At 39.6% G+C, this 15,884-nt stretch overlaps 1 long non-coding RNA gene across 2 annotated transcripts; it reads left to right on the forward strand.

The window, feature by feature from the left end:
* Positions 1 to 3,938: 3,938 nt before the first annotated feature.
* Positions 3,939 to 11,053, forward strand: LOC108581216. 2 transcript variants are annotated; one of them, XR_004176047.1, is made up of 3 exons: positions 3,939 to 4,904; positions 5,519 to 5,692; positions 6,698 to 11,053. It is a non-coding gene; the product is annotated as an uncharacterized LOC108581216 (long non-coding RNA). The 2 variants fall into 2 exon arrangements; XR_001893139.3 differs by lacking the exon at positions 3,939 to 4,904 and having other exon boundaries at positions 5,285 to 5,692; positions 6,698 to 6,823; positions 7,282 to 11,053.
* Positions 11,054 to 15,884: the final 4,831 nt, after the last annotated feature.

Below are 15,884 nucleotides of genomic sequence, written 5' to 3' on the forward strand. Positions count from 1 at the left end.
ATTTGTTCTTTGGTGGCAAGGAGTTGGGGGTGGGGGTTGGGATATGAGTGACTTGAAGATAAAGGTGGGACATCTGACTGACATTGGTTATAACGGTAAGTTTGTTTCAGTAAGAATAAAATATCAGGCTGGGCATGGTGGCTATGCCTGTATCTCAGCACTTTGGGAGGCTGAAGTGGGAGGATCGCTTGAGCCCGGGAGTTTGAGATCAACCTGGACAACAGGACGAAAACCTAGCTCTACAAAAAATACAAAAAATTAGCCGACCGTGTTGGTATGCGCCTGTAGTCCCAGCTACCTGGGAGGCTGATGCTGAGGGTGTGAGGATCACCTGAGCCCAGGAAGTCGAGGCTACAGTGAGCTGAGAATGCACCACTGCACTCTAGCCTGGGCGACAGAGGGAAACCCTGCTTTGAAGAAGTAAAAAAGAATAAAATATCAAAAGACCTTGAGGAAGAAAGACAAAACAGATACACTTAAAATACAGCTCAATGGCAGATCCTGGGATAAAACATTGTCTTAGAGCTTCCTGGCAGCTGTGGACTGTGACAGTATTTCCATTGTAGATTTTAAGTGCTTTTTTTTTTCTTTGCAAAATGCCTAATTTACATGCTGATTTCTCCTGAAACCTGATGTTGAGTCATTGCTTTTTTTTAAATGGAAAGGATTTAGATTAGATCATGGAGTGAAATAATACTGTAGTTTATAAAGTGCAACACAAATGTAAAGAATAATTGTTAAAACATTCTAACTCCAATGAACTATCCTCTGCTTAGTTCCTTCTAATCCACTCTCCAGACTTGACCAGAGGGTTATTCCTAAAACATAATCTGGTCACATGTTTCCTTTGCTTATAGTCTCTGTCCTCCATACTTACAGCAGTAATTGTCATTTTCTTTATATTAAGTTTTTGTTAAATGGTCTAAAATCACACGGTATTAAAAGTAGCAAATCTTTATTCTTTCCTTCCCCAGTTCTGTTCCTCAGAGCAGTTTTTACAACTACCTCACTATTGAAGTGCTCATAACACTCAGGTGTATTGGTAGGGTTTCTAGGACTTAAAACATTATTTTAAAAATGTAACTGTATCATAACCACTTACAGTAAGTTGGGAAACTACCAAAAAAAGAAAAAAACTGTGCCTTAGATTATATTGCCCTGATGGTACCATAGTTTAACCATTATCATATTGTTGGCTGGACCCCAGATTATGTTTAATTGCCTTAATTTGGGGCCACTTAAATTATTTCCAGTTCTTATTGCTATAATCTATGGAAAATATCATTTTCAAAATTATTTTGTTTATATTAAAATATAAACATATATTTCAAAATTGTTCCCTTAATGTTGATAGTCCAAATGGCAAAATCTGGGCCAAATAGTACAAATATTTTTATGGATCATGAAACTCAAACTATTTTCAAAAATGATTTGCCAATATCCGGTGCATCCAGAAATATATTCAAGTACTCTTTTCACCTCACACTTGCTATTCCTTTTTTGATTTTGGCTAATGTCTTATTGTTTTGAAATCTTGGTTGGGAACATTAAGACATAAAATATAAAACTCTACTTGTAAACTTGAATTTCTTTCCTTTTTTGAGACAGGGACTCACATTGTCACCCAGGCTGGAGTGCAGTGGCGCCATCTTGGCTCACTGCAACCTCCACCTCCTAGGCTCAAGCGGTCTTCCTATTTCAGCCTCCCAAATAGCTGGGACCACAAGCATGTACCACCATGCCCAGCTAATTTTTTTTTGTTTTGTGTTTTTAGTAGAGACAGAGTTTCACCATTTTGCCCAGTTTGAAACTTAGATTTCTTTTAAGGTTTAAAATACTGAAACTTTATTGTTTTCAAACTCTTAATTATCAGATTACCAGATATGATGAGTTCTAGCATTATGTTCTCATACATTTATAATTTCTACCTTGTTTTATTCCCTGCAGCTTGTTGCTGTAGGAAAAGGTATGGTGAATCACATGCCATTTTGTGTTGTTCAAGAAAATAACTCCATCTCTGTAGTTGTCTGGCACATCTTGACAAAATAAACGGTGCAGTTTATGTGTTTCAAAGCCTTCTTGCTCCAAAATTTGGGGGAAAAAACTATCCATTGCATGCATATGTAAGCATAAAATGATTCACTTGGTATTAATGCCTTTAGGTTCTTTAATTGACTAGGGTATATGAGAGAACTAAGAGAAAGGAACACTCATTTAAAAGCAAATAAAGACTTGATATTTTTTCTTCTTTATTCACTGGATAAGATTGATAGTATGGTAATCAGAAATTCCAAACTGCCTCTCAGGCATTGTATCTACAGGATGCCAACTTTTGTAAGTAAACTGTAAATTTTGTTCTCAAACCATTGCTTCATGCTATTTTTTACCAGGGCAAATAAGCAGATTGATCTCAGGAACCAGAGGTTGCATGGATGGCTGGTCCAATTGATCCACCTGTCCTAATAGATCATTGTGTAACGGGGTGGAAAAACAGGAAACTTGATTTAGGCACCATTTTGATCAGAGACTGAAGTCAAATGATGTGAGTGTTCAGGTCATTATGATTCCTTTAGTTAACTCCATCCTACAGAGTAGGGAGCTCTGCTGATCTCACCTCAGTCATGCTTATGACAAATAGAATTGTTTTTCAGGGGGTCAGTATTTGGTAGTTTTGAGAGACGGTTCAGTTTTACTAGAGGAATGTTATGAATGCATTAGTTTTATACTGATAATTTCCATGTAACTTTTGAAGAGGAAGAACATACATGGTTTTCTCAAGAGTGAAAAACGATTCTCAGCAAACAATTTGTTGTGAAGAAAAATGCCCTTTAATTTTATAGAAATTTGTGTCTGTCCAATCCTCGCTGCTTCTCAGTTTCTCAGAACCCTCATCCATCCCACCCACCCCATCCCAGAATTTGTATAACCCCTGGCAAAACACAGAAGTCGTCTCCCCACTAATGAGAGGGTTTTGGGAAACATATTCTCTTGTGTGTTATTCCCCAAATAGTTGTTTCATACCATTCTTCAGAAGCAAATAAATGAGCTGTGCTAAGGAATCAGTTTCATGGGTGTTTAGAAAAAAATGAATCCATCTGCCTTAATGGATAATTGTGTAACAGTTAAACAATAACAATAACAAACACAATTAACCCTCAAGCTTTGGGGCTGCAGTGCCTGGAGATCAGCCAGATCTTTCCTGTTCAGTGACAATAAACATGTGGTAGTGTCCTGAACCAAAGCTCATCTTGGGATGAATTCAAGATTGGGGGTAGGGTGTGGAGGTACAGAGAGGGAACCTGCTGTTTGGTACCTTTCTGCTAAAATCATAGTCTTAGCCTTTCAGCTGTTTTCTTTCTGAGCCCCTCCTTAACATTCCCTCAAGCCCCCACTCCCTTGCACATGCAGAATGAGTGTGCTTCCTCCAACCACCAATCTCTCTTTCTTCCCTGAATCCCCTATGCAGAGGAAGAGCCCAACCCTGTGCCCTGCCATGTTGCCTTATCCATAATAATCAGGTCTCTTGGAGCTGAGCGTCTTTTCACAACACCTTAGCTTTGTATTCATCTGACTCTTGCACTTAGAGATTTATTATGCCCTGGGACTGTTTCCTCAGCTCAGAAGCCTTGAGGTGGGTGGCAGAGCTTTGCCATTCTTCCTCGTGAGGGCTGCACCTCTGACATGATATTTCTCTTCTTGCTGCTGCTTTTTCTTTTTTTTTCTTTTTTTTTTTTTTTTTTTTTTGAGACGGAGTCTCGCTCTGTCGCCCAGACTGGAGTGCAGTGGCCGGATCTCAGCTCACTGCAAGCTCCGCCTCCCGGGTTTACGCTATTCTCCTGCCTCAGCCTCCCGAGTAGCTGGGACTACAGGCGCCAGCCACCTCGCCCGGCTAGTTTTTTGTATTTTTTTTTTAGTAGAGACGGGGTTTCACCGTGTTAGCCAGGATGGTCTCGATCTCCTGACCTCGTGATCCGCCCATCTCGGCCTCCCAAAGTGCTAGGATTACAGGCTTGAGCCACCGCGCCCGGCCACTGCTGCTTTTTCACAAGGTTGTTCTCTTGTCCCTTTCCCCATGCTGGGCAATCCGTCCTGAGCTGTGGTTGGGTCAGCCTATTTCTCGGAAGGTATTTTTTACATTTGCTTCAGTTGTTTTGATTCTAAGGCAGGGTATACCCTCTCTGTGGTCTACATGTGAAAATGCACATTTGCAAAACAAAGCCAATATAAATATGGATTATGCTGTTGACTTAATAAGAACAAAATTTTCTAGCAACAGGGAATAGAAATGTAAATTTAGTTTTTGGTGATTCATTACTTAATAGGATATATTCCAATTCAACATTTGTAAATAAAGTAAAAGTGCAATTTACTTATTCATCTGTTTAGTCAGCATGTATTATTTGAGCATCTATTATGAGTCAGATTTCACACTAATGAAGACACAAAGAAGAAGGAAACAGTTCCCAACCACATTGGGAAATCTGACAGTCTAAGGGAAGAGACACATACAAAAAGAGGCCATTTGAAAATAATGTGATATTCTAGTAACAGGATTTACACAGAGGATTAAGGGAGTATGAATAAATGAATAATTGAATGAAGTTTTCTATTTCCTTTAATGTAATAGAAAACAAGTAGTTCAATGGCTACTTACTGGATGTAGAGGGTTGAAAATAAATCTGTACTTACAAAAAAAACAAAGAAAAAACCAAAAAAAACCCCCAAAACTCCTCCTATAAAGACGTGGGTTTGCTTTCTTTCTCCTGAAACTGGGCACATGTTTTCACTATTTCCCAACAGTGTGTGATGAAAGTGATGCTGTGTGAATTCCAAAGTGAGGACAAAAGGTGATGCTAATACTGCCTTGCTGGAGCTCCAACCACCATGCTGTGAGGAAGCCCAAGGTAGCCTGTGTAAGGACACTACATGGATAAGCCCTGAGCATACATGAATAAAATAGAGAGCTGCCTGGCATCCCCCATCTGCTCCAACCCACCTACTGTTCCATCTCCAGCCACTATCTGACAGCAACCACATGAGAGACCCTAAGCCAGAATGACCTGGTAGAGCCTTTTTTTTTTTTTTTTTTTTTTTAATTTGAGATGGAGTCTCGTTCTATTGCCCAGGTTGGAGTGCAGTGGTGCCATCTCAGATCACTGCAACCTCCACCTCCTGGGTTCAACTGATTCTTCTGCCTCAGCCTCCTGAGTAGCTGGGACTATAGGCATGCATCACCATGCCTGGCTAATTTTTTTTTTTTTTTAATTTTTAGTAGACAGGGTTTCACTGTGTTGTTCAGGCTGGTCTTGAACTCCTGACCTTAAGTAATCTGCCTGCCTCTGCCTCCCAAAGTGCTGGGATTAGTGAGTCACTGAACCCCACCCTGGTAGAATCTTTCTCAGACTCCTGACCCACAGAAACAACAAGAGAATAAAATGTTTGTTCTTGCTTCAAGACCTTAAGTTCAGATTGATTTGATACATATCAGAAAAATGAAACAGACTCTGTTACTTTGTAGTTGGGTGCTGCTAGAACAAAAGATGAAAACAATTTGGGGTCGGGCATCAGGGAGATGCTGGAAGAGCCTTGAAGATATTGTCAGCAGAAGCCTGTTGGGCCCTGAAGAATCTGTTTTAAAGGTTTCAAGGAATGAGGAAAACTTTATTGAAAACCAGAAGAAAGGAGGCCTTTGGTAGGTCGTGGTAGAAAGTTTAGCCAAATTGTCCCCTCTAGTAGTATGGAAAAGAGAAAATGTACCCAATGAACTGATGGATCTGTCTGAGAAAATTTGTAGGCAGAATGTTGAAAAGGCCAACTGGTTTCTTTTAGACATGCTAAGACACAAGTAGAGAGATAAGCCAAAATGCAACTGTTCAGTTTTTAATAAAAACATAGAGGAAATAGTAAGATGTCAAGACTGTTTTGAAAATAAATGTTTCTTATTTTACCAGAAAACAAAAAATCTCAAATTAAGTACTAGTTTCAGGGCAGAGATCAAATCCAGGGTGGTCTTGAACGATCCTTTGTTAAGATCTCAAAGATGTTAGGTGGGGCCTGACATCTTTTCAAACAGACAAAAATGTTCTAAGAATCTGAAGGGTGTGCGTCACAGACCCTTTGTGTTAATAGGATTTTTAAAATGTGTTGTTTTTGTTTTTAAGACTGTTTTGGGTTTTTCTGAGACAGGGTTTTACTCTCTCTCCCAGGCTAGAGTGCAGTGGCTCGCTGTTGGCTCAAGGGATGTAACCTCCACATCCCAGGCTCAAGGGATCCAACCTCCACATCCCAGGCTCAAGGGATCCTCCCACCTCAGCCTGCCAAGTAGCTAGGACCACATGTGTGAGCCTCAAAGCCTAGCTAATTTTTGTATTTTGGTAGAGATAGGGTTTCAACATGTTGCCCAGGTGAGTCTCAAACTTCTGGGCTAAAGCCATCCTCCCACCTTGGCCTCTCTAAGTGCTGGGATTTATAGGCATGAGCCACCGTGCCCGGCCAGGACTTTTAAGACACTTAAGGGAATTTTCCAAAGGCAACCTCATAGGGAATGAAAACATACTTTAAAGAGTTTTGTCTAACTTTCATTTAACGGAGTAGATTACAAATTAAGATACAAAAATTTCACAAAAAAATTTTAAAGGAATTGTATCAGCTTGAACTGAAAAGGACAGACAGAGCAAAATAGGCCTTTGTTTTCCAGAACAAATGTGGGCAGGAAGGATCCTGAAATATCTACTTAGCTGCATTTCCAATGCTAGGTCATAAATGGCAATACAACTTCTGCCTTGTTTGCCGGAACACTTGCAATGGAGCACTGTTTTGGCAGGTAAGCCATCTGACTGTCCTAGGGGCACCACGCTGTGAAGAAGTCCAGTTGGTCTACCTAGAGAGACCATATAAAGAAGCACTGCAACAGCATGCTGGGTGGGGGTGGGGAGAGAGAGAGAGAAGAGGGAGAAATATATCAGTCCCTGGCTAACCCCTAGCTTCTCCAGACCTCTATTTTTTTTTTTTTTTTTTTCCCTGCTCTGGCCACCATCTGACTGGGTGAGAAGTCCCAAGCCAGACCTACCCAACGGAGCCCTTCTCAAATTCTTGACTTACAGGAACTGTGAATCATAGTGAAGTAATATTTGTTTTAAGTCATTACATTTTGGGTGATTTGTTATATAGTCCTAGAAAACCAGAACACTGGCCATGTAAATTTGAACAGTATGTAACTTTTTATGCTTCCGAATGGGAAAATAAACATTATTCATTGACTTACTCTTTGATTTATGTCAGATACCTTGCAAGCAACTTATTGAATGAATGAATGGATGAATGAACATCTCCATTTTGAGGTGAGAACATTCAAAGGTGAGCCATACAGGATTTATGTAACTCACCTAAGGATTCAAGGCAAGTAAATGTCACGAGTGGACTTGAATCATCCCAAAGCCATTAAAGTTCCATTCATTCAACACTTATTTTATTGTGTGTTAACTATGTGCCAGGCACAGTGCTAGGCAATGGGGGTATGGTGTTAAACAAGACATTCATTGTTTCTGCCCTAACAGTGCTAATATTCTAGTGGAAACGGACAATAAACAAGACGTAATTATACATTTTGACCAACATGGAGAAGAAATATAAGAGTGCCATGGTGGATTATAGGAGAGGATGCTCCTCCTTTAAAGAATGTATTTAGGAACATTCTCTCCAAGGAGGAGACATGTGAACTAGAACTTGAAGGTTGAGAAGTAGTCAGCTATGTGAAGAGGAGACACAGCTTTTTTTTTGTGAGAGGATTAGATGACGTGTGTGTGTTTTTTGCACAGTAGTAAAGCATGTAACTTCTCTTTACAGAGCCTCAGATGAGTGGGACTGGCAGTGAAACAGCTTTGGGCACCCTGAGAGTGAGGGCCCTCTTGAATTTTGCAGCTTTAGCCCCTCTCTTGTCTCATCCTAGTCCTGACCCTGAACGTAGACTTACAAATTTTAGATTTGTTGCATTATTGCCTATCACATTTAAGATCCATCTAGTAAAAGAATCACCATAGACACAGGTGTACACACATACATAGGGAAAAAGCCAAGGGATTGATCAAAATTAAGTGTTTAAAAATATTCATGTAACTGATGGGAATTTTATGATAAGTAGCAAGGAAATTGGCTCTTACATTTCAGCACAGGGCTTGCTGAGATACAAGTCTGGGGTTACTCAGTGGGGTAAGCAGGCTCATTGAGCTCATAATGTTTTAGTACCTGTTGGGGGATGAACTAATCAGCTCCAAATGGGCAACAGGCAGTGAAGTGTGTGTGTGTGTGTGTGTGTGTGTGCACGTGTGAGAGAGAGAGAGAGAGATGTGGGAGTAGGGGGATGGGGTGTGGGAAGGCAGTATTCAGCCAATGAATGCTGTTCTAGCAGGGTTCGTCTGGGAAAGTTTAATATTCACAAAGTCTTTTCTATAACATAAATATTTGTTTTGGTCAAATTCTTAGAAACTCTTTCTGAGATTCAAAGAATATGTACTATTGCACTTGGATTCAGAACTTGGCCAAATTGAACCAAGAATTCCCCTTCATTAGTAAAATCATGTTGCCCTTACAGGTTCTAAATCATTCCTGGGACAATGCAGACATTAGCGGAGGTGAAACTATGTGACTTGCAGACATGCCTGGGGAGATGGGGCTGAGCAGCAGACCTGAAACCAATTCCCGGCTTTGGAAAGAGATACTGTGTCTTCTCACTTCATGTGTTATCTTCCAAGGATTCTTTTGGTATAAGCAGTTTTGCTTATCCTTCCATTGTTCATTTTGCTCTCATTTTCTTTGAGAGATTATTTTTCCAGAGGAAAATGTGGTTTAAGGTCATTTCTAATTCCCTACATTTATTACTGTTGGGTTATTGATGTCTTTCTACTCTGATTATGCATGCCTGTCTTAAAGTTTTTCTCTTTAAGAACTTTAACTTTTCTTCTTTTCATACCCTTCTTATTACTGGCATCACTGCAGCCTAATTGGGCCCTGGACTCAGGAGAGGAAAAAAGCATGGATTCTACTCATCTGAAAAGTCAGTTTAATGCAAGTTTATTTTCATTTATTCTTTTTGTGTAGAGACAGGATCTTGCCATGTTGCCTGGGCTGGTCTCAAATTCCTGGCCTCAAGCTATCCTCCCTCCTTGGGCCTCCCAAAGTGCTGGGAGCCACCATGCCTGGCTTAACACAAGTTTATTGAGTAGCTGCTTGAGTTGGGCATTGTCTCCTGGGTGCTGGGGATCTAGAGTTTAGTGAGTTCCTGGAAGAACTCACAATCTAGTATAATTACCTATTTGCATAACCATGTGCAGTAAATAAGTAATTACGACACTAGTTTACAAACATCAAAGAAAGTAGACAGTATTTGCTGAAGGTGGGCTGCTCAGAATTGGGATGATATAGAGCATTCTTCTGCAGGACACTTCAGAGTTTTAGTCCAGATAAGATTTATTAGCTCATTAGCTTGTTAGGTTTTTATTCATTCATTCATAAAACATTTATCAAGCACCTATCATGTGTCAGAAATATGCTAGGTGTAGGTAGTGGCAATACAAAATGAAAAAGAAGGATCCCTGCTCTTAGGGAGGTCATGATAGACATGAAAACATATGCCTGCAATGTTTTCAAATGCTGTAATAGAAGTCTGCATGGCATGGTTGGATTACAAGGGGAAAATAAGTTCCTTCCTGGGGAGGCTTCAGGAAAAATGTCAGAAGTAACGTTAGGACAGAATTCTAAGACAAGTGACTGTTTACTGGGCTTTTATTAAAAAGAATACATGCAAGAAGGAATATTCCAGACTGAGGATGCACAGAGGCCAGGAGGCTTGAAACTACCTAGCACATTTTGGGGGAACTGCAAGACATCCAGCCTGGTTGGCACTTCACATGCTTAGGGCAGGGCCTAGAGGGAGATAATCCAAAGAGGTGGTAAGCAGGGTGTTCCTGGAGGACCACACGCTGGCAGAAATCTGAAACACAATGCAGGGTATTTAGGGAACCACAGTGATGTGGCCTGTTTGAGGCACAGGAAAGAGAAGGAACTAGAGAGGCAGGGAAAGACCAAAACAGGAAGGGCTTTGAATGGTAGTCTAAAGTAAAATTTGCTTTCATTGGTGTACAGTTCTACCAGTTTTGACAAGTGCGTAAGTCATATTGCAACCCCTTTAGACAAATATAGAGTAGTTCCATCATCCCAAAAGAGTCCCCCAGGCTCTCCCTTTAAAGTCAGCTCTCCTCTCTCCTGGGCAACCAGTGATCTGTTTTCTGTTCCTGTGGCATTGCCTTTTCTAAACTGTCACAGGAGCACAATAATATATACAGCTTTTTGATTCTGACTTCTTTCACTTAGCATAATCTATTTAAGATTTATCCATTTAGTATGTATACCAGTAGTCTGTTCTGTTTTATTACTGAGTGGTATTCCATGGCATGGATATACCACAGGCTTTTAATCCATTCAACAGAGGACATTTGGTTTACTTTCACTTTTTGGTAATTATGAAGAAAGCTGCTATGAACATTCAGGTACAGGCTTTTTATGAACATAACTTTTTCATTCCCCTTGGGTAAATGTCTAGGAGTAGAATTACTGGGTCACTGGAGAGTATATGTTTAACTTTATAAAAACCTGCTAAACTGCTTTCCAAAGGTACTTGTACCCTTTTCCTATCCTATTAGCAACATGTGAGAGTTCCAGTTACTCTGTATCCTTGTCAGCACTTGATGTTGTCAGTTAAAAAAAAATGGAGCCATTTTCATAGATATGAAATGACATCTCACTGTGGTTTTACTCTGTGTGTGTGTGTGTGTGTGTGTGTGTGTGTGTGGTTTTTTTTTTTTTAACCAAATGACTGGTGATGTTGAACATGTTTCGTGTGTGTGTGTGTTTGTGTGTTTGTCATCCATATATCTCTTTGTTGAAGTGTGTGTTCAAAATTATTGCCAAATTTTATTTTTCCTTATTGTTGAGTTTTGTGAGTTCTTTATATATTCAGCATACAAGTCCCTTATCTGTGGTTTATCTTTTTTTTTTTTTTTTTTGAGACAGAGTCTTGATCTGTCGCCCAGGCTGGAGTGCAGTGGTGCGATCTCGGCTCACTGCAAGCTCTGCCTCCCAGATTCATGCCATTCTCCTGCCTCAGCCTCCTGAGTAGCTGGGACTACAGGCATCTGCCACCATGCCTGGCTAATTTATTTGTATTTTTAGTAGAGACAGGGTTTCACTGTGTTAGCCAGGATGGTCTGGATCTCCTGACCTCATGATCCGCCCGCCTCGGCCTCCCAAAGTGCTGGGATTACAGGAGTGAACCACCGCGCCCAGCTGGTTTATCTTTTTACTCTCTCAACAGTGTCTTGTAGAAGCTTTTCATGTTGATGAATCCAGTTTATAACTTTTTTCTTTTGTGGTCCAGCTTTTGGTATATTTTCTTTTTTGTTTGTTTTTTGAGATGGAGTCTCACTCTGTCGCCCAGGCTCACTACAACCTCTTGGTATATTTTCTAAGAAATCTTCACCTAAGCAAGGCTGTAAATATTTTCTTCTAAATTTTCTTTTAGAGATTTGTGTATAGTTTAGGTTTTGCATTTAGGTCTGTGATTCATTTTGAGTTAATTTTCAGATAAGGTGAAAGGTATGGATCGAAGTTCACTTCTTTTCACTTAAGTTTGTGTCTTAGAAAGCTAGCAACAATGTTGAGAGGGGATTGGAGAGACAAGAAAGTTGAATGTTTCTAAATTTATCTCTTGTTGTTCTAGAACTTTGCGCATCAGTAGATAAACGGAAAAATCATTCCCAACACAGGGATTGCTGGCATTTATGAATCAATCACATTGATTTGGCCAATATGAATGGTAAAATATTTTAAAAATACATAACAAGTAGCCTGTTGGACGTATGACTTGGTGATTTGGCTGTATAGACATAGCTTGAACCCTTCTTTTGACCCTAAATTTACTCCCTTATTTATGACTTGGGAGTTATAAGGAATTTAAAAGGAAGAATGTTTTCTTTTATGTTCTATGATTGTACATCTGAGTGAGATAATTAGTATTACGCTTTGCTAATACTCCTGGTGGTGTCATGATATTAAGGGAAGATGAATTTACTTTGACTAATGGGTAAGAAAATAATCTGTTTTAAGAAAATCCAGGTGTTGGCTTATGAAAGATGAAATTCCAGAGATTCCTCATTTATGTTGTAGACAACAAAAATAATACATAAGCAAATGGAATTGAGGCAGGAGAATAGGGTCTGCAGTTGGGGAACCTAAGGCTGTTTCACACTGACTTCCTAGGACTAAATTGAATGGAAAACCCTAACTTTGCACATCTAAGTAACAAAAGGACCAGAGGCTACTCCCTTTGCAAACCCCCACTGCATGGCAGATGGGAAATTGAAAGTACCTCTGATCCGTTGGTTTTTGCATAGGAGTGCAACTTTGTAACTTCACTTCAGCAATCAGACTGATTGCCGGCCAAGTCTTCGTTTGCATAGACATTCAACTTTGTAACTTCACCTTAGTCTCTGATTGAGGGCCACCACTTCCATGAGGTGAACACAAAGTGGCCAATGGGAAATCTCTAGGGGGTATTTGGACCTGAGAAGATTCTGTATCCAGGCCCTTGAGCTGCTGCCGCTGCTGGCTCCCACACTGTGGAGTGTACTTTCACTTTTCATAAATCTCTGCTTTTGTTGTGTCATTCTTTCCTTGCTCTGCTGTGTGTTTTGTCCAATTCTTTGTTCAAAACGCCAAAAACCTGGACAACTTGCAGTCAAGACCCTCTACCGGTAACAGAACTACTTCTTCTACCCATTCTACAACTTCATTTTCAATGAATAGTCTATGCTATTCTTGAATTTCATTTAAATTAATTTAAATTCATTCATTTAAACTATCAAGTGGAAAGTAGAGAATAGCGGTTTAGGCTGCGGAATCCAAATACTCAGGTTCAAATCCCAGTGTCTCTAACTGCATGACGGGAAAGCTCCTTAAATGCGGTGATCTCATTTCCTCCTCTATAAAGTGTGAAAGATGATACTAATATATATGGCTCTTGTGAAAGTTAATTGAAATAGTGCTTTACATGCTTAACTAAGACTGATAAGTAGTATGTGATCAATAAATATCAGCTATTCTAAATATTAATAAAATTGAGAGCTTGCTTTAAGCTATTCTATGCATTGTGAAAGGATATAACAATGGAATAACACAGGGCTTCCTTCCTCAGGGAGTTTGCAATTTGCGACTCATTTAGGGATGCATGTGTAAAGAATGACCACTTAAAATTCAACCAGAGGCTGCTCTGCCTACGGAGTGGCCATTCTTTATTCCTTTACTTTCCTAATAAACCTGATTTCACTTCAAAAAAAAAAAAAAAAACAACAAAAAACTCAACCAGAATGAAACAAGTGTTGTGTTATATTTGTTAGATGAGGTGCGGCTAGAGTGATTATCAACCCCTGGGTGGATTAGAGGATGTTTCAGCCAAGGACAGTGTTTAATTTGGACCTTGGAGGAGGAGTAGGGGTCCCGTAAATGGAGAAGCAGAAGAGAATGACTCAGACATTGGTCCAGAAAGGGTTTGGAGAAGAATTCTCTTGAGCTGAAGAAGGAAGGATAGGGGGTGGTGGGAAAGAAGTGATAGAAAAAGCAAGCAAAGAACAGATCTTAAAGGAACCAGAATGCCAAGAGGAGAGGTTGGGCTTGGGTTTTTCTTTACCATATTTTATACATTTTTCATATTAGTTCTCGGAAAAAGCCAGCCTGGAAGACTACTCATGAAAGGTTTTATTTCTCTTCCTTTCAAAAAAAATATGAAACAAAAAACAAAAACCACCCTTGTAAATCATTAATGGCCCATTTTAAAAAGAAGATTACAGCCTGGGAGTTACTATTTTTCTGTTAGAGAAATAAAAAGGAATATATTGAATTATATGAAATACAAATTGGCCTCTGTGCTCCAGTACCTATCTGGGACAGATTTATAAATACTGAAATGATATAAATGATGGTTATTCAGCCCATTTAACATTAGAGAACTTTTAATGGCAAAGCAAGGACACTGAAAGAAAAAGCTCTAGGGAAAAATAGTTGTAGTCTGGAAATCTAAGTTATTCTTTATTCTTCCATATTGATTTATATCTATTTAGAACTTGAAGACTTTTAGTGTTTTGCCTACTCTGCCAATTCTTGGAACATTTGCGGAACTGAGAATTTCTTCATTTATTACTTCCTAATTACATTTTAAAGGTAATAGTGAAATCTTAAATTGTTCGTTCTCTTTTCATTGTGCAATGTCATTGAGGTGGAACTAATATTCAGAGAGTTAATTTCCAAGATTTTTAATTCTGAAAATGATACAGATTATTTTTGTCAAGTTTAATCTGATGTCTCCTAGAATGATACTGGGGAATCACGCTGGGAACAGAAGATAAAAAATTGTTCATATTCTAGATTCGACAAGCTATACTTTAATTAACAGGCTGCAGTTGAAGAAACGACTCCAAGAATTAAATGTGAAAACCATCTATTAATTCTCTTAGAAGAGTTTATCTATGTCACAAATGGGAGTGATTTAAATTGTCTGTGGCACCTTTACGTTATTATTGAAAATGGAAAAAAAGAAAAATGCCCACCCTCACAGGCTTTTTGAGGCAAAGTTTGGTGGCACCCACGATTTTAACTTCAGCATTGACAGAGTCTCTCCCCATCTTAGTTGGCATTGGCTTTCAGGGTTTCTACCAAGGCATTTATTTCTCTAGGCTTACTCTCTAAAAAGATGTTCTTGTTTCATCAGAGCTAACCTAGTTAGTGTACCATTTCCACAGGACTCTGATAAATGACTAGAATTTCTGATAAAATAATTTCAGGGTCTAGTGTTTATCCATTCGTTAATTCATTTGGTGTTTATTGGTTGTTATTAGATAAACCTATTTTCACTGGAAAGGAAGTGTGAGAATAACATAGGCTTTAGAGTCTGAAGTTCTGAGTTCAAATTGTGAGTCTATCCTTAACCTCCCAAAGGTCTCTGCTGAACTCATATAACTTTTCTGAATTTCAGGCCTTTCATTTATAGAGTAGTGTGAGAATAACAACCACACAGGGTGATTGTGACTACCCTGGAGGGGAATTGCCAGGTGTAAAGTGCTATTTGAAATTTTTTTAAATTAATAAATCCTGCTGAGGGAACACTTTATCATCACAGATTGCTTCTTTTATGGTGTTAGTTTCAGGCATAGGAAGGTGGATATAGAATACTACTTGGGATGTGTGGCAGGTTATATGTTCTGAAGATGACTGTAGTGTTCTCTTGTCCCACACGGTCTTTTTGCAATGTGATCTTGACAGTCCCCACATTGGGAGGTCTGTTTCCTCCCCTTGGACCTAAGTGATGTTTTCTCCTGTCTTTGCTTTCTTGGGACACTCACACTTAAAACCTAGCCTTAATGCTGTGAGGAAGCCCTGTTCCACTTATGTGGAGGAGTGGCCACGTGTAGGTTGGCTGGCGGCCTACCCGAGGTCTTAGCTGACAGCCAGCATCACCCAACAGTGGATGGAGATGCTTTCACACTTTGAGTGTCCCCAGCTCAGGCCCCGGATGACATGGAGCAGGGATATGCCATCTATGAAGTATCCCCTTCAAATTCCTAACCTACCAGTGAGGCAGGAGAATAGGGTCTAGATGCAGGAAACTTAAGGCCATTTCACGCTGTCTTCCTAGAACTGAATTGAAAGGAAAACCCTAACTTTCCAGGCCTAAGTAACAAAAGGACCGGAGGCTACTCCCCAGCCTTTTCTGCTACAGATGGGAAATTGAAAGTACATCTGACTGGTTTGCTTTTTGCAACCAATCAGACATTTGCATA

Source organism: Papio anubis, chromosome 9 (assembly GCF_008728515.1).
Source record: "Papio anubis isolate 15944 chromosome 9, Panubis1.0, whole genome shotgun sequence".
Lineage (NCBI taxonomy): Eukaryota > Metazoa > Chordata > Mammalia > Primates > Cercopithecidae > Papio > Papio anubis.